At 42.0% G+C, this 22,941-nt stretch overlaps 1 protein-coding gene across 1 annotated transcript in view; it reads left to right on the top strand.

The window, feature by feature from the left end:
• Positions 1–4,523: 4,523 nt before the first annotated feature.
• Positions 4,524–22,941, top strand: part of LOC311004853 (ras-associated and pleckstrin homology domains-containing protein 1-like) — an 89,535-nt gene continuing 71,117 nt past the window's right edge. The window contains exon 1 of the mRNA XM_083997035.1: positions 4,524–4,750. The gene's annotated coding sequence lies outside the window, so the exon portion shown is untranslated. The remainder of the gene's footprint in view (positions 4,751–22,941) is intronic.

Here is a 22,941-nt window from a genome sequence, read left to right as displayed (position 1 = left end):
AGGTAAATCTGAGGTATTTCTCTGGAAGAGGGGTGGGGTTCTTCTAGAAAAAGGAAAGTAAAATAAAACGATGCAATTGAGTAAAGACTAAGTCTGTCTGACTGTAGGGCTGAGGTCACAGTCTAAAGTTTTACTTTCCCTAAGGTGGTGAATCGTTAGAAATCTGAAGTCACCCTCAAAGATTCTTAGAGTCCGCACCAAGACAAGGAAATGCAGAGGGACTGACCAAAACATCTGATTAATATCTAGATTTTCTTCAACAGTTTTGTCGTCTGAATCATCAACTTGTCTTTTACGTTGTTTTGTCTTAACATTTACTAACACTTACATAATAGATCTGTTAAATTCTTATTAACAGGTTATATACCACAGGCTCTAATGGTGGTTGGAAAAGCTTCCTCTTGACTCCATTTATCTTTAAAATTGTGAGGGGAAAAAACGGCTGTTGTAAACCAATTGTGCAAGTATTTGGAGAGAAATTGTTTGTTTTAAGAGTCAATGAGTTGATCATAGCAGAGAGCTGTGTGAACAGTTGTGTGGGAAAAATCACCAATGATCTTATCACTCTAAAACGTGCGCTTCAACTGGTAGCAGCAAAGTCTGGTAGCTCTGAGTCTTCACTCAACTTTTGCTTAATTTATGTTCTGTTTTTGTATTTTTTGTCATATTTTATCAACTACTAATGGATATGTCTAATGAGGAGAGGAGTATGTTCAGGAGAGGAGCTTCTCTCAGTGTGGAGATACTATCGGTCCTTTCTGCAGTCAGTCATCGTGGGAAAAGTCAACTCTCTGGAGAAGACTCAGAAAGAGACTTCAATCACTTTCCCCTGATGGACTCATTGTGGGATGTGTTTGAGAGATGCACAACGATGATGGTAGAGGCCGTTCTGAACAACTCGGATCATCCACTTTATAACAACTTAATGGACCAAAACAACGGACGGAGAGATGTAGAAGATCCTTCATACATACAGCCATCAGGATTTTTTATTCTTCTGCAAATGGTAGATGAGCTGCTAGACAAATAAATGTCCCTTTTGGGATTCATCAAGTAATTTGTGTTGTATCATATCGTGGCCTCAGGCAATGGAGTCATCTCTATATTTTCTGCATTTGACAGCATCAATCACAAGATTTTATTGCAGGAGCAGGTCATTGAGAATAAAGGAGCAGCACTTAGTTTTGGTTTAACTCCTATAGTTAATAATGACTCTTCCATGCACACAAAAGTCAGGCTTAGAGTTCCATGGGGTTCTGTGCTAGTACTGATACTTTTTAACCATTATATGCTTCCTTTGCATACTATCAGGAAGCAACACATGCTACGCAGATGACACCCACATGTTTATATCTGTGAAACTAAGAACGTCATCAAACTTGAGCTGTGTCTTAAAGACATAAAGGCCTGGATGTCCTGTGATGTTTTACCTCTACATGCATACCAATCTTTAGTTATCATACGTGGCCTGTCCAATAAGAAATCCGGTCAGGCTAAGTTTCAAAAATCTAATTTTAAAAATGCTAGTAAAGCCGAGCAGACCATAGACCATAGTTATGGTGGTTGTGGTCCCAAATACGACCACAGCAGTAGCACTACAGACCACTTTTACTTTCAACAAGATTTGGTGTGAACTTGCTCTTAAATAAATGTATTTCCATCATACTTTGCACTGGAGTTAGTAAACTGTGTCCCTGCCGGTGTAAAGAGAATGAGAGTGTGCTGATAGGCAATGTGCCTTGAGTTGGAAAGCTGGCCGGGCACTGAGATATGTAATGTAGATCAGTGGGTTTTTGCCACATTTAAAACTTTTATTTCTGCTTAACAGAAACCAATTTGTGGAAAAATTTTAATTCCTTTTTCCATTCGGTATGAGCCAACTTGTAGGGGATGTCCCACCTCAACCGCCTGCACCTCCACATTGACGTCTACCTGTCTCCGTCTGATTGCCTCTCTTGATGTATAATCCCCACTCTTTCACCTTTGGACCTTGAAATGATGGAAAATTACATCTGTATCAAATCTTTGAGGTGATTTAAAGTTGTGGTTGAGGTTTTGAAGAAAAAAAAAGTAATTGTTTTCATATGAATTCAGTAAAAAGGTTAAAACCTTTGAGGTTTGGGAGAGAGTGACTGTTCCCCTCCTACTCGCTGCAAATCAACTGAGTTGCTGTTAGTTTGTGGTCTCGAGCTGCAGCTTCTGTCACCTCCTCTTCCTTCCTCCCTGCTGCCTGCTGTGGGATACGCTGCAGCACAGCTCTTTGCAGATTTATGAAATAATTTAATCATCCACTGTATAATGTTTAAATCCTGATGTGAGCTGAGATTTACGTAATGGCTCAGTGCAGTAGTAGCAGCCAGCAGCAGCAGCTTAGCACTGTTATGTTGCAGTTTAGGAACACCTTCTAATATAACGATCCCGTGATAAATCTCCTATTCATGAAGGTTTTGAAGCTGCTGTAGAGATGTGCTGATACAACATTCATCTTCTTGGAGGATGTAGTTTATGAAAGAGGAACTCCTGTTGTTGCCACGACGGTCACAGCTGAGACAAAAAGAATCAACAATCATAACTTTCGGATAAGATTTACTGCAGCTGTGCTGATGTTGGCCTGCTTTCATTTTATCCAGCTGAACCCACTGAACCAGAAACTGAGCACATTTACATTACAAACACTAAAATCATCTTTAAATATGCTCATAATCCATTAAAAACACTTTGATATATCACAATCTATTAATTTATCAATGAATAATTCCATATTATATTATTTGATTTCATTTCATTATTTTATTTTTATTTAGTTAATTTATTTCATTTTATTAAAACAGTACTTAGTGTTACTTTACCCAGAGTTTTTGATCTTCAATATGCAGGCAGCTGTTCCTATCAATAAGAATTACATTTTATATTAGGGTCTGGATTTCCCCTTGTGTTTTGAACCAAAGAATAATTTCCATGTTATTTTACTGCTATTGTAATTATTTTAATAAAACCTCTTATTATGCCTCTTATTACTCCTGAAAGAGTTTATCTCATGACATTTTTTTGTATTTATGTATGTATTTATTTTTGTTAGTCCAGATGTGCTCAGCTGTTAAATCCAATCATTTTAGATTTGAGCAGATCCTGCTACATGACACTGAAGTTTACACACACAGATTTTAACTTGTGTGTGTTTCTACACAGGCAGCGTCAGACCAGCAGAGGGCAGACTGTGATATGAGAAGCAGCATTAAAAACTAGGTAAGTGCCCTGTGTGTGTGTGTGTGTGTGTGTGTGTGTGTGTGTGTGTGTGTGTGAGAGAGAGAGAGAGAGAGAGAGAGAGAGAGAGAGAGAGAGAGAGAGAGAGAGAGAGAGTGTGTGTGTGTGTGTGTGTGTGTGTGTGTGTGTGTGTGTGTGTGTGTGTGTGTGTGTGTGTGTGTGTGTGTGTGTGATATAGCGAGAGAGAGGGAGAACGAGAACTTTAATGTCATTATAGAATAAGACTTGCGATATAATAGAATACATTAGAATAGAATAGAATAGAATAGAATAGAATACATTACAATAGAATAGAATAGAATAGAATAGAATAGAATAGAATAGAATGACCTCATCAGGCCTGATTGGTTGAGGCTGATTTCTGGGTTGGGCAGCACAGGAAACAAGGCATCGGGAACGCGCAGGGTATGGATACGCGCTCCCGCCGAGTTTTTTGGGATCCGGTGTGGAGCTCGAGGACGCGTCAAGTCAGACCGTAAGATACCGGAAATCAGACAGTCTCGGCTTCACAATAAAAGACCGAAGGATTAAAAGTCACCCCACATATAAAAAATAAAAAAATAAAATAGTGGTCCCTTCAGAAGAGTTTGATGTTTATGCAGTTCTTTTTTTTATGTAATGATAATGTTTATATTGATAATATGCAGTCCAATCAGATGATAATGTAACAAAGAAAAAATCCCAAAAGATAGTAAAGGCAGTTTGATGATAATTACTAAATAGTAAAGATTTAGGGAATCATTCATTCATGCTGCATCAAAATGCACAATGCCAGTTGTTAGGCTATACACATTTACTTGGCATTTATATCATATCATTTTAGGTTATGTAAGCTGCTGGACAGTTTGAATTTCCCTCCAGGGGATGAATAAAGTACTTACTATTCTTCTTTTTCTTCTTTTTCTAAATGGTTGCCTAACAACAACAAAAAAGTTTAAAAGAACATCGGACATGGAGCCTGGACAGTGAGTTAGTGATGTAATAGAAAATGTAAGGAAATTAGTGTCATTATTGACCTTCATACCGGTTTATTATTTCATATGATTGTTTTTATTGTTTGTTTACTTTATTACCTATTTACTTACTTATTTTCATTATTTTATTCTTTTATTATTCATGTATTGTAGCCTAATGATGTTGCTACTTTGCTTTGATGCGGCCCTGAGCCTGAGGTGACTTTTATTGTGAAATTCCCTCCCGGAAGTCGTCGTTCCCGGCCGCCCCCTGACTTGACTCCAGAGCGAGTGAGCGCTGTTGGGATTCAGTGTGTGGCTGGCCTGGCAGCAGGGGAAATCTGGGATATCAGGGAAAGGGGAGTCGGTGAAAACCCGGACTAAACCGGCACAAACCCCGACGACCGAAGCCGTGTCGGTGACAGCCAGCGCGGGCTTCTCTCTCCTCCTCTCTCTCTCCTCTCCGCTCCTCTCGCCTCGTCTCTGCGGTTTTTTTTCTCCCGGACCAAAACCTCCCTGGGATCTTTTGCACGGTGAGTGAGTAGCCCGATTCCCCCTCCTCCTCCTTCACCTTAACGCATCTCTATCCCACCACCACATCCACATCCACCACCACCACTGCTGCTGCTGCTGCTGCTTTCTCCGTGTCTGGAATAATAATAAAAAAAAAACCTCTCCACCTTTATTCGGTGCAGCAGACGGAGAACGGCTCCTTTAATTAACATCCGCTGCAATAAAAGCCAATTAATCCCGTTAGTGGCTACATGCATGTGTGTGTGTGTGCAGAGAAAGAAGGGGTGGAAGGAGGGAGGGAGGGAGAGGGGTGTCAGAGAAGACGAAAAAAAAACCCTTTCATTCACCACAGCTGGTTAAATGCACATCAATGGGGAGGTGGTGGTGGTGGTGGGGTTTGGGGGGCTGCACATGCATCATCACCCACACACATACGGCTTATTATTTCTGCCGTTCTCCGTTATTTCCTCCCGGTGCTGTGCTGTGCTGTATTAATCGCCGCAGGGCCTTGCAGACAGAGCGCACACCTCCCTCCCTGCAGCCGGCTGACAGCGCCTTCTCCTCCTTCTCCAGCCGGGTTGATTTTTTTTGCGTCGGGGTGGCTGCTGCTGCAGCTCGGATAAGGCCATGCAGGCGTGCTGATCTGACACAAGCAAGGCGTGGCATTCATATAGCATTACACAGCTATGGGCGTGTTCCCCCCGCAGCTGCCTGCCTGCCTGCCAGCCTCACACACACACTTCTACAATGTATAGACTAGTATGCAAATGCAGCTGATATGTCGGTATAGATAAGGCTGCATGTAAATGTGCTTAAAAATCTTATTTATCTTCGGTAGGCTAATAGCCAGGTCGGTCAGGAGCTTGTCCCAATAACACTCATTTAAAAGTCATTTAAAATTCAGCATCATCAGACATGCAGGCCTTCCATCTGTCTGTCTGCCTGTCTGCTGATCAACCTGTCTCACCACCACCTTCACTTCCCCATGACTTATCGCAGGTAGACCCGTCTCACTGCTCTGTCCTCTCTTGCTGTCAGACATGTCTCCTCTCCCAGCAGACTAGATCACATCAGGAATTGCTATTAGAATAGAAACAGGTTAAGACGACCAGGGATTGGTGAGGTGTTTTGGAAATTATAACCTTTCCTGTTAGAAATAATGACACAGTTTTCATCCCTTGTGATGGTTAACATAACATAACATACCGTATTTCCTCAAATAGTGACAGGGGCCATTATTTACCTCAACTGCCCAGGTTACTTCGGCCTAATTGGAGGCAGGCCTTTATTAGAGAGAGGCCTTTATTTGTAATCCCCTCTGTTTTATAAGTATATATGCTTATACTTTAATACGAAGCCTTCTTATTTTCTGTTTTCCGGCCGTTTGCTCTGTCAATTTTTACCACATTAGCGACCATATGCGACAACAAGCTCATTGTTCATTAGCTCATCTTCATCTTCCCCTTGGGCTTTCCACATACGACTCCGTTTTCTCCACTCCATTTCGTCACACCGGACCAATTTGTTGAGCGAGACGGACCGGAGACCTGCCGTCCGGCGGTGCTGAAGCAGAGGACGAGGTCGTCTTCACTCGTCAGTTTTCACAGATAGTCCACAAACTTTGAAAGACTTCCTGATCATATCCCTGGTGGTGGCGACTGCCGATGTTTAGTTTGTCCCGGGCTGGCCTTTATTTGTCCGCCCCACCGGCCGTTATAAGAGACTCGGTTCTTTATTGAATACCGGCTTATAATTGAGAAAATACAGATACCCAAATATTTCATTACAGTCTCAGCTTCTGTCTGTAATGAGGCTTCTTTTTGAAATATTTCAAATATCTTGTGAATAGAAACCTCCTCTGATGCTTTAAATGGGTCCGTAGGTTCATAAATGTAGTGAAATATAGTAGCACAGATGAAAGGTAACAAGTCAGTAGCATCTGTTGCTTTACTTACTTTATTATTTTAGAGGCTATGAATCACATATGATCTTTGCAAGAACATGTGAGGGAAAGTGGGGATTTGTGGAACATATAAACCATATTTCTAGTTTGTGTTATCACAGCAAACATCCATCAACCTCAGAGGGATTAAAACTGTGATTTAAGGAGCCGACCAGAACCTTCAAACTGGTCTGGTCTGGGCTGCAGATTCTTCCAGTCCAGAACAGGTCAGCAAAGGGTTTTTAATCAGCGATAGCGCCCCACTGCAACACCAGATGAGTCGTACCCGTGCAAAAACCGAGGACGTCCAGTCTGAAGATTGATTGGTCGGAGTGTTTCGTTGCCAGTTTGTGTTTTAAGGCTCGGCTTTGGCAGGGTCTCATTCAAAAGAACTGAGGATGCCAGTTGTGATGCAGTGATATCATCAGTCTGAGTGCGGCCTAAGCTTTATTTATTTCTAGTGCCAATACCATGCAGAACCTTTTGAAGCTTTGATATCCAGTACTACAGTAGTACTGGTTACTAAAGATCTAGAGCTCTTGATCACAACTGAATCGCTCAAGTCCTTCAGATATTTAATGTTCTACTTGATGCAGTCGTTGGTGCTGCTTTGGTTTCTCTAATCTGCAACCGGGCCCATCGGTGCTGAAGCGTAATCGCGAGGACAGACTCACCTCTGTAACACACTCGCGTGCAGCAAAGTGGGGCAGACTCCAGTGGCCGATCTCCCAGTGGCGTAGAGGGTTAACTGGAGTATAAAAATCCCTCTTGCCCTACTTCAGCTCTGGCTGTATCCAACCAGCCGGTTCTACATCTGAGGTCTGCAGCGTCCTGGTTTCCTGACATCCCTCGCTGCTGGTTAGTGATCCAACTAGTACCAATTAAAGTCCCCCTCCCTCCCGCGACCCTTTTTGGTTATTTTAAAACATTCTCTGTGGTCTTTAAATTGTGATTATGAAGTTTTTAGCCAAAATCACAAAACCTGTGCCCTTTCCCAGGGCTCTTCTTCTGCACAGCACCAGCAGCTCATTAGGAATGCACCTCTGGAGGGGGGGCGGAGACTACGCTGCCCCCTCGTTGACAGCTGGACATTGTACAATTACCGATTCAGCGCGTTTAGCATAAAACTGCACACTGGGGTTCGATCCCAGACTGGAATCTAGTCCTTGCTCATGGTGCAAGCTGCTCTACCAGGTGAGCTATACCTGTAGCTGTCAAGCCTTTCACCTCTGAGCCGGATGCAGAGCGGGGCGGGAGCTTGTAGCACTAGTGCCCTCCCCTGGGGTTGTGACACGTCAACCCCAGTCTCCCTGAAACTGCCAGTTTGCGTCTGTCATTGGTTCACAGCAATTTGAAGGCAGAAAAACTCAGAAATGCAATTTTGCACCTTTTCTGCCGATATGTCCTCTAACACAAGAAAAATGCAACAGGAACATGTGAAAAGCAAGAAAAACACGATTTTCATTGGGAGGGGGTCTTTAACCAGTCAGAGGTCTGTCTTTGGATTTTCTATCGATTTGTGAGAGAGTCGATTCAGGCTTTCCTTCGATTCAGGTGTGTCCCAGGAGCAGGTGCTTTCCCCCGGGGGGGAACAGGACTCGGTTCCTCTGGAGGATCTGAGGTCTGATTAAAGTCCTAAGGAGACGGTTTAAACCCAGCAGCTGAAAACAGCCTTTGCTTCCAGTTTGTGGCTGACATTAATCACGATGGAGCAGCCCAAAGGCAACAAAGTCCGGTCTTTGTTGTCCTTTTTTTTTTTTTTTGCAGAAGACGACATTAGATACATGAAAGGAGGCTGTCGTGCCTCTGATTTGTCAGACGACTAATTTGGTTACTCGTCTCTGGGATCTGGTGCTGCTGCTCCAACGCAACTGGAACTTTAACCCCCCGGGGAAGTTCCTTGAAGTTTCGCTGCTAAAAAACACCAACCGATGCCGTTTGAGCAGCTGGTTATTGAACCACTCGGCACGTTGACGCTCCCCAGAGGTTGAGTTCCCTGCAGCTCCAGCCCTCAATATGCTCAGCCAAGATGTCAATTTTGCACTCCAGATATCTCTGCGATGACAGAACACTTAGATGAAGCCGATGTGGGTAATTAGTTTGGATAATACTCGGCGAGCGGCGGAGGCTTCGCCGTCTTGCTCAGAGGCTCTTAAGTGGATACGAAGGGCCTGTTGTGGGGATTGCACATCTGCATTTCCATGCACTGGACGGGTCTGTGAGCGTTAAAGAGAGACGATGTTGGCCTTGCGCGCTTCCTCTGGCAGCGCTGCAGTTGTGTAAACATCAGATTGAATGCGCTGCCTTACATCTGTATCAGCTGCTCTGGTGCAGTCTGACAGGATATTCTCACCGGTGGCTACGAGAGGTCAAACCAGGTCACAGTCGGATGTTGTTTTCTTCTCCCATTCTGTCCGTAATACTGTGTGTGTGTTTGTATGTGTGTCCCACCAAAGTGTATGGAAAAGTCATCCCTCCTTCTCTCAGGAAATTCCTCTTTTGTCCCAGGGGTGAGACACACTGAGAGAGGGTGTGAAGCAGCAGAGCAGATCTGCTGCAGAGGGACAGTCCAGGCCTCAGTTCCTTAGTCAGTGCTTTGGATTTTGTTGTGAAAGTTGTATTATCTCATCATCTAAACGCTGCTGTGAATGTTTTGACATGGTTCCATTGGTGCATTCAGGGAAGCACAGACATTCAAGATTCAATACTTAGCCCCCATGCAAAAAACACATCTGAAGGCCATTGCTTTTTGCATATTTCAAGTGTCTATTACCTGAATCTGGACGAATGCTTAAATGTGAACCTATTCAAATGGACTGAGCTGTAACACAGTGTACTGAGCGTGAGTGTAGTGTGTTCTGTAATGCAGCACTACTGTGTGAGTAGCCTATAGTGCAGCCTGTTTTGCTGTGTCAGTGCTAAACCTGCAGAGACACACTCACATTAAATCGCATCAGGAGTGGACTGGCGCTAGGGTGGTGTGTGTGTGTGTTTCTGTGTGTGTGTGTGTGTGTGTTCCTCATTCACGGCTTTGTCTCTTGGACCACTGACCAGTTTGTCTAGTTGGCAGAGATGCCGAGCTGCTAATTTCACCACAGTGGGAGTCGCGAGACACACTGGGCAAATAAAACACAAGGCTAACTAGCTTAATTTAGGCTAACTAATGTGGCTACTGGGATAGTGGAGGTTCAGCCTGGGCTAACTGGCAAACCTAACAGCTACATCCTGTTAGTCATTGATTTTTTCATTTATTTCCTATTTACTGGCATTGCTTGGATATGTATCACTGATAGATTTGCATCTTATCTAACCTCTTTAGAGATTTAATAAATTAGTTGAGGCTAGCGCTGCTGTACAAACACACTTTAGCTCATTAGCTCCGCCTTTGCTAAACTAGTAGCCTACAGACTAATTAAACAATGCTGCAACAAGTCCTCTGTTCATGAAGGTTTCTAATTATTGCTTTCCAATAAAACCATTTTAAAGAGGCACAGGTTAAAGGGATAATTCAACATTTTGGCAAATTGGCCCATGACCCATTGCCATAATCCCTATAGTCTTAGCAGTAGGGTTGTTACCTTTAATTGTCGGTGTAAGCTATTTTTAGAGCGGCCAAGTTGAGCTGCGAGCTGTTCAGAGCTACGCTACACAAATGGGCAAATGGGATTTCTTGGTTTTCCTCATAAAACTCATCAAATACACAATCCAACAACTCCAAAACACTCTGGTGGACAAGTTGTGACCTGCACATTCACCACGCTATGAGATAATAACACAACGTTACCAGACAGAGTTGTTTTAGAGGTAAATTCATGCAAAACCTCTGATGCACGTTTGTCAGGGACAGTTTTTCAGGAAGCAGCTGTATTTACCTCTAAAACAACTCTGTCTGGTAACGTTCTGTTATTATCTCATAGCGTGGTGAATGTGCAGGTCACAACTTGTCCACCAGAGCGTTTTATTTGATGAGTTTGATGAGGGAAACCAAGAAATCCCATGAGCCTCCGTAGCGTAGCTCTGAGCAGCTCACGGCTCTGCTCCGCCGTTCTAAAAATAGCTTGCACCCACAATTAAAGGTAACGAACCTACTGCTATGACTATAGGGATTATGGCAATGGGCCAATTTGCCAAAATGTTGAACTATCCCTTTAAACTCAATTGTGATTGAAGTCACTGGATTGTCGAATGTTTTGTGTTGTTACTGCACTGAGGGGTGCACCTGATATTTTGTCCTCCCTGTTGAGTCCACCCACTGGTCCTACTGCAGCTCCAACACCACTTCAGCGGTGCTAACAAGGTGGTAACTGTAATTCATTTATCCTGCCGACGCAGGAATCAAAGTTGCTGCCACCTCTCCGGTTACAAGCCCACACTTATGTAACCTTCCCCTGCTTCAAATACCAAAATACAGCTGAAATAAATTATCGCTGAAGAAGTGCGAGTGCAATTCTGGCCCTTCAAATGGTTTTGGTGCTAAAGAGCTTAGTGCAGCACAAAACTGTGAGTTCTGGAAGTCATTATATTTTTCATTGTCGATACATTTTCCACACATTTCTGCAAATTGACCTTATTTACCTCAGTTTGATGTATTTAAATGTCTTGTTTTCAACCGACAGCCCAGAAACGCATTGATATTCAGTGTTTGAACATCACTGTTTTCCATGCGCTATTGATTAATTTGTTGGGGCGTACCACAATATCACCATTCCCTGCCCTGCCAGATATTGATTTTCTATTTATTTTACTATTTCATATGGTTTAAATGTCATTTCATTGTTATTTCAGTCACTCAGCTCCTCCCACCTCTGCTTTCTCTCACCACATTGACAACAGACTCATCTGTCTTAGTCTCTCCGGCCTTTAGGAGCACCAGGTAGATCCCACAGAATCAGTTTGCTGTCAAAACAAGACGAAAATCTATAAAGTTTTCACTGTCTTTGTCCATCTCTTTACCTGCCCTCTCTGCATGCCTGTCCGTCAGGGTGCACACAAGTCGCTGCCCCACGACCACCACTCATCCGATCTGCTTCAGACTTGGCAGGTGTATTTCTAAGGATAAGGGAAAATTGGGTTTGAATGTGAAGTGTTTTTGGATGAACAGTTCCTAAAGGAAGCTTTGAATGTTGCTTTGCTCACTTGACAGCAATTCACACCACTTCCAGCAGTAAATATACAAATAAAGTTGTTTATTATTATTTCCACACTTTTGGTAATGGTAGTGTCGAGTGTTGTTTGTTGATGGCACTCTCAAGAAAGGTGCAAGCTGCCTCAATGTAGGTTCAGACAGGCAGATTCATTTTGAATTGACAGTGCACTGGTTGGATTCAGTTTGGTATCTTATTTATTTTTGGCCATTTAAGGTTGTGTTGGATGGTAGAGATGGGTAGGAAATGCAGGGAGAGAGTTGGGGAGCAATATGGTGCTCCAGCCATTCAGCCGTCATGTTGCCCTTTTGGTGTTTTAAATACTGGATTAATCAAAGGACTGGAAAAAACATGATCACAGAATAATCTGAAACGTAACTCAAGACATCAGTAGCAGTTTGTTTAGTTTAGTTGCACAGTAATGAGACATGAAAGTAATAAAGTGAAAGAGCAGGAAGTCAGCAAGCTTTATTCAGTGACTGATTATCATTATATAAAGACATTTAAGGACATTTTAAGGTTGCACAGTATTATTTCAAACACAGCAACTCTGCTGACATCTGGAAAATGTTAATATTTAATGTTGCATCTTTAAAGTGTGTCCCCTCGTATCTCATTAATGTTTAATGAAAACAGGGATTGTCCCATATTTGGCTGCAATGTAGAGGTAATACTTGACTTCAAATATAAATCTTAATCCTACCTGATCGTGCTTGTGTAACCACTATAAAGGTTGGTCCTCACAAGCAGCAAGAACTCTAGTGGTCCTCACAAGTGACAAGAACAGTAATGTGTGTGTGTAGTATGTGTGTGTTTGTGCATGCGTGTGCTGATAACAATAAATGGTTTTTCTGCTGTTTGTTGTTGAAACAGGGAACTGGCAGCCGAATGCAATGACTCAGCCAGTGTGTGTGTGTGTGTGTGTGTGGCTGTAGGAGGGTGACACACACACACACACACACACACACACACACACACAAGGAGAAACACATAATATTAATGGAGTATCCAGATGAGGTAACAGTACTCCAGTTTCCTCTGTGTCTCCTTTGTTAACTGCTCTGTAAACTAAACACCAAACAGCAGAACAGTAAAACGTCCTCATGCTCAGTAAACAGTGTCCTGATACTTCACTTTATACTTTTACAGAAATTCAACCCCATTTTAAAAAAACAAACATAAAAACAAACAGCAAATGAAGAGATTTTGTGCCTTTTCTGTGGTTTATGCACCATGAAAACCCCTGCCAACCCCTCAGGGTTCAGGGGTCAGAGATGCCATGTAGAGAGCTGGTGTTGATCTCAGGGACATTCCTTCCCTCAGTCCTGTGACGTGGCCGAAGAACAAGGAAATGTGGGGAAAACAGACGGGGAAATAATGTTTCACTTGTTGGCGCAGTTGTCACTTGTGACAAATCCAGTCAGCTGTTTTTACACAAACAGCAGAAACACAGCCTCAAAGCAAAGTGATCCAAAAACAAAAAAGGGGTTTAGATACTAAAAACAGCACTGTTTTCAACTCCTCACGTTGAGAGTTTAAACCTGTTTCTCTGTAAATAGAGAAGGTAATACTCTTAAAGCTGTTGTGTGTGTTGTGTGGCTGGGGGGAAAAATTAGCATACAGCACAGTAGGCTATTGCATTATTTGTATACATGGATTGATCTTTTATTTTGTAAATTGCAGATAAAAATTTAAGTTTATAGACCTGGAATACCGAATAGTATCACAATAATATTGTAGCATGAGGCCTCCTATATGATTCTTATATCTATATACTGTATATAATGTCAAATTATTTGGTTGATTCTTTTCAAAAAATAATTTTTTGGTTCATTTAAAGCTGAAGATCTGGTAAAAAAAAAAAAAAAAGTTAAAAAAATATCAACATCTGGAAGCTTTGATATTCAACACCTGAGGCTTGAACATCTGGACATATTTTGGTCAGAATCCAAAAAGTATTAGGCTAAGCGTCAACACAGAGTCTAAGTTGATATTCAATATATTCAATCAACATTTTTTCCCCTTAATTGTGACATTTCACCATCCACAGAACTCAGTTGTTAAAAACCAGTTTAGAAACTATATATATATTTGGCAGCTTCATTGTGGCTTTACATTTATTTTGAGATTTTTTTCCTGAGGTTTCTGTGTTTAATTTCTGTAAAGGAAATGTTTGTGTGTCCAGGATTTTGTACAGACTCAGACTTCATGAACAAAAACCTTCAAATGTAGTTTTTTTTTTTTTTTTTTTTTTTTTTTTTTACCAACAGCAGCACTGTCTGTCTCTCTCTCTCCGTTTCTGTCTCTCTCTAATTCCAGACAGATGTAGAGTCATTCTGGCCGCTGTTGCTCTGTAACTGCACAGGCCTCGTTCTTGGAAAATTTAATCTCATTTTTCTTCTTTCTTTTTTTAATTATTTTATTTTTCTCCGTCGTGTTTTTCCTCTGCGTTCTATCACTCCAGCCAAGCCACTCTCTCCCTCTCCCTCCCTCGCTCTCTCTTATTGTCATTCTTTGTCTATGTCCCTCGGCCCTTGTGGAGATCCAGGGGCAGGCTGTGCAGCTGGGAATCAGGACTTGTCGTTTTGACTGCGTGTCTGAATGGAGGCTGACTCGGTTTCACTTGTTTCTACTGTCCATGGACACTCATGGCTAAGGAACATTCAAATTACTTGCTTTAGATTCAAATTCAGGCAAACTTTATTGTCTATCAGAAGGTCAACAGTCTCACAAAACACTCCAGAAGTTGTAGAATCAGAATTTCAACTGTGTAGCTGACTTGGATGGAGCTGATTTAGGCCTATGTAGCCTACCATCTAGGCCGTCAGCTTATCAAATATATTGATATCAGTCAATAAGAACCTACAATACAAAATGGCAAAGATATGTTTATAGTAATTTGTCCATCAAAGGGCATTAACAGTAAGCTAAGTCCTTCTGATACATTACAGTCACAATTAATCCACAACCAAGGTTAGCCTATACTTAAAATTATATTAAAAAAGATGTAGGCCTATGCATTAGCCTCTACGCACTGTAGCAGTATAATTCGATTTTGGTGACCCGGTCAAGTTGAACTGGATTGAACTATGAACAGTGAGTTTTGACGAGGTGAAGGTTCCTAAAACAGAAACACAACATCCACAGTTCAAGTCATTGCTTCCTGCCTCTGTCTTCTTCACCTCCAGCTGTTAGATACAGGAAGAATTCCCAAAGAATAATATTTAAAAAAGACAGTGTGAACTTGCACCGTTGGCTGATAATGAGCCCTTTTGATACAGAAGACTTAAACACGGTTAAATGTATTGTCTTGCTAGCAACATTGCTACTATAAACCAGCGACTGGCTAGCACTAGCAATATCTTGGCTGGTAATAGGTAGCTTGCAAACTACATTTCCTCATTTAGTAGTTTGCTTATATTGACAAATACAAAAAAATGGCATGGTAACTATTTTCTTACATATTGAGCTAACATCAAACCAGACAGCTAGCGTCACAAAACACTTTTCGCTTTGTTGCTCAAAAAAATACCAAATATCTCAAAAAATAACATTAAGTTATGTCAAAAAGAAAAGAGGAAAACAGAAACTCCACTACGAGCATAATTACAGATGTTGAGTGTTGTTAGCCGTTTGCTAACCTGTTAGCTGCAGCAGTAAAACGAGGCAAAGACGCGAGTGCTAATTACACCCTGAGCTCTGCCACACAGGCTTTATTGTGTGTGCCATTGATGTTTAAAGGACATGATGTTAGTATAAAGTGTGTGTGAGAGCGTGAAACAAAGTGAGAGTGTGCTTGGGGTTTGTTGGTCAGTCCGTCGGTCGGTTTGAAGAAACTGTTGACACAGTGAGTCGTGAGTGTGTGCGTATGTGTGGGTGTCCACTGGCCTGAAGAAAGTGTTGATACTGTAAGCCGGACTGTTTTCCATTGCTCAGACTATGAGAGAAAAGTACAAGCATTGAACCTGTGTGTGTGTGTGTGTGTACACGTGTGTGTGTGTGTTATGGCTTCGAGTATGTCTGGAACAGCTACTGTTTTTTCGTCCAGGCTCTTTCACATGTGAAAACACACACACTCACACGTGAACCGGGTCCAGACCAAACCACAGCTACCTCCCGTACCCAGACAGCTCTCCAGTAGAGATGGAAAGTATGCGAGCCGTCTTTCAGTCAATCTGTCTCTCTACACTTTTTTGTCTCAGCCGTGTGGCTAAGTTTGCTGGATCGGCTGCGACAGAGGGTCACGGTTCAGACTTGCACCACTCATGGCAGCATCTGCAACTTTATCCCTCAGAGACGGGCGTTTTTTTATTTTTATTTTGGGAAGTTGACTACACAACATCCGAGCGTGGTTTGTGAGTCGTGATTGGGAAGTCGCCAGCTCAAATCCTCTTGACTTGGTTTGGAAAAATTGTGGGGATGGAAAGTGGATGAGGAACATAACTCGCCTACCTCGGCAATTACTGCGTAGGTGTCTTAAAGCAGGGAACAGTCTGCCCCGAAACTCCTGAGCTGTGCTAAAAAACAGATGTAATTTGGGATTAAATCCTGTTTAGCAGTTCCATGTTTGTCTCTTCTTCCTGTGGTAAACTCACCACTAGGCACTCAGGGCCGAGGCCGTGAGTCCATGTGTCCAGATATTCGACTTATAGGAGCAGGTGACAAGCAGACTGAATTTCTATTTACCTGTAAAGCTGTAATGGGTTTAGATGGGGTTTATTTTCCAAATGAGAAAACAGTCATGAATGAGCACCACACTGGACCTATTGAAACACTGAATGAAGTCAGGTGTGGGCAGCAACTCATACAGTAAGTCTTGAGACCAGTCCAGTCTGGATGTATTTCTCTGGAGGAGTTAAGTTCACAGTACCTGCCCTGTTTGGCATATTTAATCAAACTCCTTGATTTTAAATCAAAAAATGTCCAAGTTAGTTTATTTTCTGTGGCATTGTACCACACAGTGTGCAATGTTAATTATTTTTTTCATGGAAATGAGGAAGTAAAAACCTCTGAAAACCAGAAAACTATAAACACCATCCTAAAGTGTTGAAATTCCTCTTCTGAGGCTTCATTTTTCGGCAAATGAGCACCGTTAGAAGCCAGAATTTGGCTGTTAGCATTTCAATCACTGGATTAGGTCGATCCTGAGCAAAATGTGACAGTTTTCAGACTTGTGTGTCTTTTTTCTCTGTGATTTCTAAACAGATTAACAAATGTTTACACAGGATTAGACATTCTCAGGAAGTGTAAGTGATATCATCTGGGATTCAAATTAGTTATTATGACTCTGATTTTTCACTCAAATTCACCTCCAGCTGCGTTTTGGCTCGGTCCTACAGTACACAGTGTCTGTATCTACTTCAGACTATATCCTGTAATTTCCCAACGGTTTTTAAACGTCGTCCAGAATTATGAGTTAAATTATCGAGGAGCACGGTGAATATTTTATTCCCCCATAACATCAATCCTGTCCAAATGTGGCTCAGGTGATTCCAGCTGTATAATATTGCTGATTGGCCGTTAATCATATAAGGTGGGTGGTTCAATCCCGAGAGCAAGACACTAAAAGCCAAATTGCTCCCGGTGTATTTACATAGAAAGGAAATTCAAGTTGTGTCTGGTAAATGCTATGCGTCTTTGATCCCATATGTTCAAAATTAAATAGAACAGATGCCATTACAGTGTCAGAGGTGTGAGCCAAGTTTCTTAAGTATAATTGTCCGGCTGGTTTACTGTAAGTCTTTGTGACAGCGAGGTGGTACCGGGCCTGGGGAGTCGTAGCTCAGGACTTGTTGGAACTGGAGTCGGTCTGATGGTTTTTAGCTGAGTCAGATTCACTCGCTCTGTCATTATATGATTAGCTCCACAGCTCTGTGTAAGTGTGTGTTATATATCTGAGTCTATGTGTCTCAGCAGGTTTTTTTTAGTAGTGAAAAACGCATCACACACTCTTTTATTCCTCTTTGTCTTGCTCTTTTTAATGTGTTTGTTGTCTTCATGTTATATTATGGGACCGAATGAAGGCAACGCAAATTCAGAAATGTGCAATAAAAAAACAAAAACACACCCACCGATCACACGTGTTGTCATTATTAGTTCACTCTTTTCCTGTTTCTCTCTGCTGTTGAAAACGTTGTCGTTGGTTCCTACCGCAGATGTTGTTGCTGGCAGGAGCGTGTTTCAGCTGAGGACAGGCAGAAATGGAAAGTTTTGCTTTTTTTTTTCATACCATAAGGCATTCAGCTCGGGTACCACTCTGTGTGTGTGTGTATATGTGTGTGTGTGTTGAAGGAAAATGCTACTCTTAAACCGCTGTCATGTGATGGGAGCTAAAATTAGTGTGTTTTTGGAGGTTTTTCTGGTGTGGATGTATAATATCGGCAGTGTAGTGGGTGTTTGGAACAAAGTGTGACTGCTTCGTGCCAAACATCTGATGGGTCCAGATTCTTATATAATAGTTTAGTGTAATAATATTTTTTGGTTTGGGGCTTTTGGTCAGACGTATAATGACTTTACCTTCTGTACTAGGATGTACGGTGGTGGTGTTCTGATCTGACCAAACAATTTAGCCACTAATTGATAAAATAACCAGTAAACCTCCTTGGTATGTAACGGTGCATGTTGTAATCCACTTAACTTGAATGCAAATATGAGGTGGCACTGATATGTTTTGCTTTATAACTCTGATTTGGTAGGAAGATCTTAATGTCCTTGGATGGAGCCAGGCTAGCTCTCTAGTGTTTGTACTATGCTAAAATCTGCAAGAAAACAAAGATGTGCTTTTGAAATTAAAGCAGAATAAGCGATCCGGTCGTTTTTCAGACTTCTTGTCAGCTGATGGAGTTAGCAGCCCCCGCCCTCGTCATGGATCTATTGGTCCTCGTCCCTACGTCACCACATTCATATGCATCTCTTGGCTGCACACACAGCCCTTCATGCCGTTCTCTCTCCCCATTGGATAAAGCTTGTAGGATACAAGGAAATAAAATAAAAGTTTTCTCCTCGGCTTACAGCAGAGCAGAGTGACTGACAGACCCGTGTTTCGGACACTCTATGTAAGTGATTGCCGTCGAAGATATACGTAACTATTTAAGACTTATATTAACACAAATATTCCGCTTACTTCTGCTTTAAATGTTACATTATTGGAAGATTGTATTACCTGGGATTTGAGCCATGCTACTTTGTTCTCTCTGTTGTCATTATTTATGCTCAGTAAGATAACCAGCTAGCTATATCAAACTATAATGATAATTGAGGTTTTAATTGAGGTTTTTTCAATTCAGTTCAGTGTTGACAAATGTAAACTTTTGAACTGTCAATATTTTGTTTCTTGGTTTGAATTTCAGCTGACCAGCTATAGGATTATCCATCCAGTCTGGCTAGAGTGTTCTGGTTAGCATGCTAAATTCATGGGAGAATAAAAAAAAGTAGCGGTAAAAAAGGGTTGATTTTCACAAATGGAGACACTTTTGCATAAATGAAGGAATAAAATGTAATGCTTAACTTGCAGTGTGTCTTCTAGATTGGTCAGTAAACAGCTGCTAATGCTAATGTTTGCGACTTGACAGTAGAAAAACTCACTAAAATCTCATTTAAAGTTGGATTTTAATTGTTTTTAGGTCGTTTAACTGGCAGATAAGTTAAAGTAGAGGTTAAATATTATCAGATTGTACCTATTAGCCATAATCTTTTTCATCAGAATACACCCATTCTCTTCTGTTTGGATTCTGGTTGTAACACTTCAGTAGGCCTAACCAGCAGGGACAGGTGAGATTGATTTTTTTTTTCATGTAAAATCTCAGTGGATCTTGAGTCATAGTGAATCCAGTCACACAGTCATGTGAACTGGACCTTTATTTGAATGATCGACCCCTGGCAGACCACAGCGTCCGTCTTTGCCTCCGTGCTAATGTGTGCACTGGGTTACTGGATATACGGACTGAGACGCAGTCACCCCTGTCAGCTCGACTGTCCTCGTCCTTCCTGCTCGTCTCGTCGTCCTCTCCGTCCTCCTGTTCGCAGCACTTTAACCCAGTAGCTCAGTGACCTTGTACTGAGTGTATAGACGGTATTCCCTCAGTGTGTGTGTGTGTGTGTCACAGCTGTAAAGCAGAATGCTGTGATTCTTCCTGACAGTTCTGCAGTGCGTCCAACTCTACTGCAGCAATACTAGACCTGTATATGTGTGTGTGTGTATGTGTGTGTGCCTTCATTCATGCCTGCAGTCTTAACAGTGATTATGAGGAAACCTCCTATAACACCAGCCTTTGGTTTTTAAAGGGCTCACAGTGTGGGCTCACAGTCATGTTGGTCATTCACTAACAGTTCTGCTGTGTTCTCGCTGCTGGACTCAAAAAGCTTTTTCACAATTAACAGCCACCGTCAGATTTCACGGTGCAGACTGGACGCACACTGAGGTGGAGTGGCATGTTTGAACTGTTGTTTCAACTCCGTCCTCACAGTAGGAAGAGGGGGTGGGGGTCACCACCACGCTGACCCTTGTTCTTCTACCACGCCCCTGTCCTCATCTAAACTGTACTGATATTAACATCATTGATCTATCTGCTGATTGTTTTTTTTATTTGTGCTAAAAAAACATGTCAGAAAGTCATGATGAAAAATAAAAAATAATGGCAACCATAATTTCATAGAGCCTGCAGACAACTTGGAGATGCTCATTTTATCCGAACAGCACTGAAAACACATAGATATTTTAGTTTTCTATCAATTTAAAATATTATCATTATCAATTATAACTGAGTTTTGAAAAAGAAATCAGTTGGTATTATGGAAATTCAAAAATATGTCAATTTGAGAAGTGTTACAGTTTTTATTTGCCACCATTTTAAAAAAAAATTCTCAGTGGATATTTAAGTCACTTGCCTCACATACGTTATGATTTATTCATTAAATCCAGTTTTTTCGCATTTTGTTATTAACTATGACACTGACTTCTTCACCTCTGCCTGGCAGCACATGACTTTCTTTCCATTTTTTTTATTTCATCATCAAATTTTAAATGTAGCTATATTAAAATAGGTGGATTGAAACTCACCAATAGCACAAGAAGAAAAAGGCAGAGACCAGAGAATTGCCGTCAGTGGTTTTCCTTAGAAAATAATTTCACATTTCAATTTACCATATAGAAAGTGAAGTAAATGTTCAATATTAAACATATTTTACCAAATGTATCGAGTGGTTGACAGTTGACCCTCTTGTTTTGCTTCTGTTTCAATCACGTCTTCTCTTCTATTAGAAGTTAGCCAACCAGCTAGCCACAGCCTGGATGGTCTTTTCATTTTCCGATACCGAGTCACTGCAGCATTCAGAAGATATTATAACAAATTATTACCTCCTGTCTCTGAAGCAAACCGCTGTTTATTTTAACGCTGGATATGCATCATAGCAAAACTTGTGAATAGCCCCATAAACAGTGTGGTAGTATGTGGTCATGCAGACGACTGTTTAATGTTTTAATGTGTTTATTTGAAATCAGAATGTATTTACTGCCTTCGTATTCTCACATGTCAGTCTGTGAAGAGCTTTTGTATCATAACCCCTTCTTTTTTGTCATAAAGGAAATACTGTTCACCAATTTGGTGCGTCAGTGAAAGTCCCAACGACCCACCATGACTAATTGGATGTAGAAAAAAAACGCCATGACACATCGGCCGAGCTGCGTGCGCCGTAAACACCGACTTCCTCCCTGGACGCTGATCTAAAAAAAACATCAGCTTTTTAAATCTGCAGCTTCAGAATGAAACATGTGAAACTACTACGCGTCCTGTAAAACTATCTGAGCGAGCAGCAAGCAGGTGTTCACTTCAGATACTGAGCTTTGAAGTGCTCTTCTATTCTTTTCTATTCCACTCTACTTTTTCTGCCCTCCAGTGACGGCAGCTTGTGCCCCATCTGAGTAAGAAGAAAAAAAAGCAGGCTGCAGATTTAACCCGAGGGCAGAGGAAGAGAATGCATGCAGTAATGTGACCTGACGGCTGGCCTTGTCTAGGCAGCGCTGTGTCGGATGGGTTGTGTGTTTGTGTGTATCTGTGTGTGTGTGTGTGTGCGCGCTGGTTACCAGGCAGAGCAGTGTGGGTTTATTTCTTGCAGCTCTGCAGCAAGGCATCGACTCTGGCAACGTTTAGGATTTGATCCCCACTGGCCTTTTTTTTTTTTAGCGCTTACTTATTTTGTAAAACTTCAACTTGGCAGAGCTGGAGATGCACCGTGGAGTAAAGTGGCACCAGATTTAAAATGTCAGCCTGTCTCTTTACGTCTGCGGTCGTCAGCTGCCGTAGACTAAACTGTCTGCTGTCAAGAGACGAGCTGCTCTAAATAGGTGCGTCCACCGACCACCTCCATGTTTCAAACCTCTCAGTTGCAAATATCACACACACACAGAGACACTGATGTCTCCAGAGATGTAGAGATCGTATCCAGATAGATGAATTATTTTAAGAAATAATTAAAACCTTAAAGGGACATTGTGTAGTAGGGCTGGGTAAAAATATCGATTCAGCAATGCATTGCAATTCTTTTCTCTGCAATTCAATATCGATTCAGCAATCTTCTGAATCGATTCAAGCCCCTGGCCAGTGGGGGCGCTGCGAGCAACACCCTCGTGTGATTCGCGCTGTATGGACGGGGGCCGCACTAGACCAAACCATAACAATATGGGAGTGAGTAGCAGCAGCAGCGTTAAGCCAGCACCTTCAAACCTGAAAGCAGATGTGGGGATTCATTTTGTATTTATAGGCGCCGATTCCGTGGGTGCGCCGGCGGCGGCCAGCGGCGGCGGCCAGCGGCGCTCTTTATGTCTGTGGCGTGGAGCAGCGCGTCTCTGAATGCAGCGGAGGCAGCTCCGTGACACTACTGTGTGGGCTGACTACCTGGGAGTGCCCGCGGCAGCGCCGCTGCTCGTTGAAAACAGCTGTGATAACGTGATTTCAGGTCCAGAAACGTTTGTAATATCACTGGAAAAAGTCGCTAGATTTGTCGCTAGTCGCTTTTGACAAAAAAAAGTCACCAAGAGGGGTTGGAAAGTCGCCAGATTTAGCGACAAAGTCGCCAAGTTGGCAACACTGTCTGACAGCTGCTCTCACTTCTTCCTCTGCTCCTCCTC

This window comes from Trachurus trachurus, assembly GCF_905171665.1.
Source record: "Trachurus trachurus genome assembly, chromosome: 21".
Classification (NCBI taxonomy): domain Eukaryota; kingdom Metazoa; phylum Chordata; class Actinopteri; order Carangiformes; family Carangidae; genus Trachurus; species Trachurus trachurus.
Note: the sequence above shows the minus strand (reverse complement) of the source record. Positions and strands in the feature narration are given on the sequence as shown.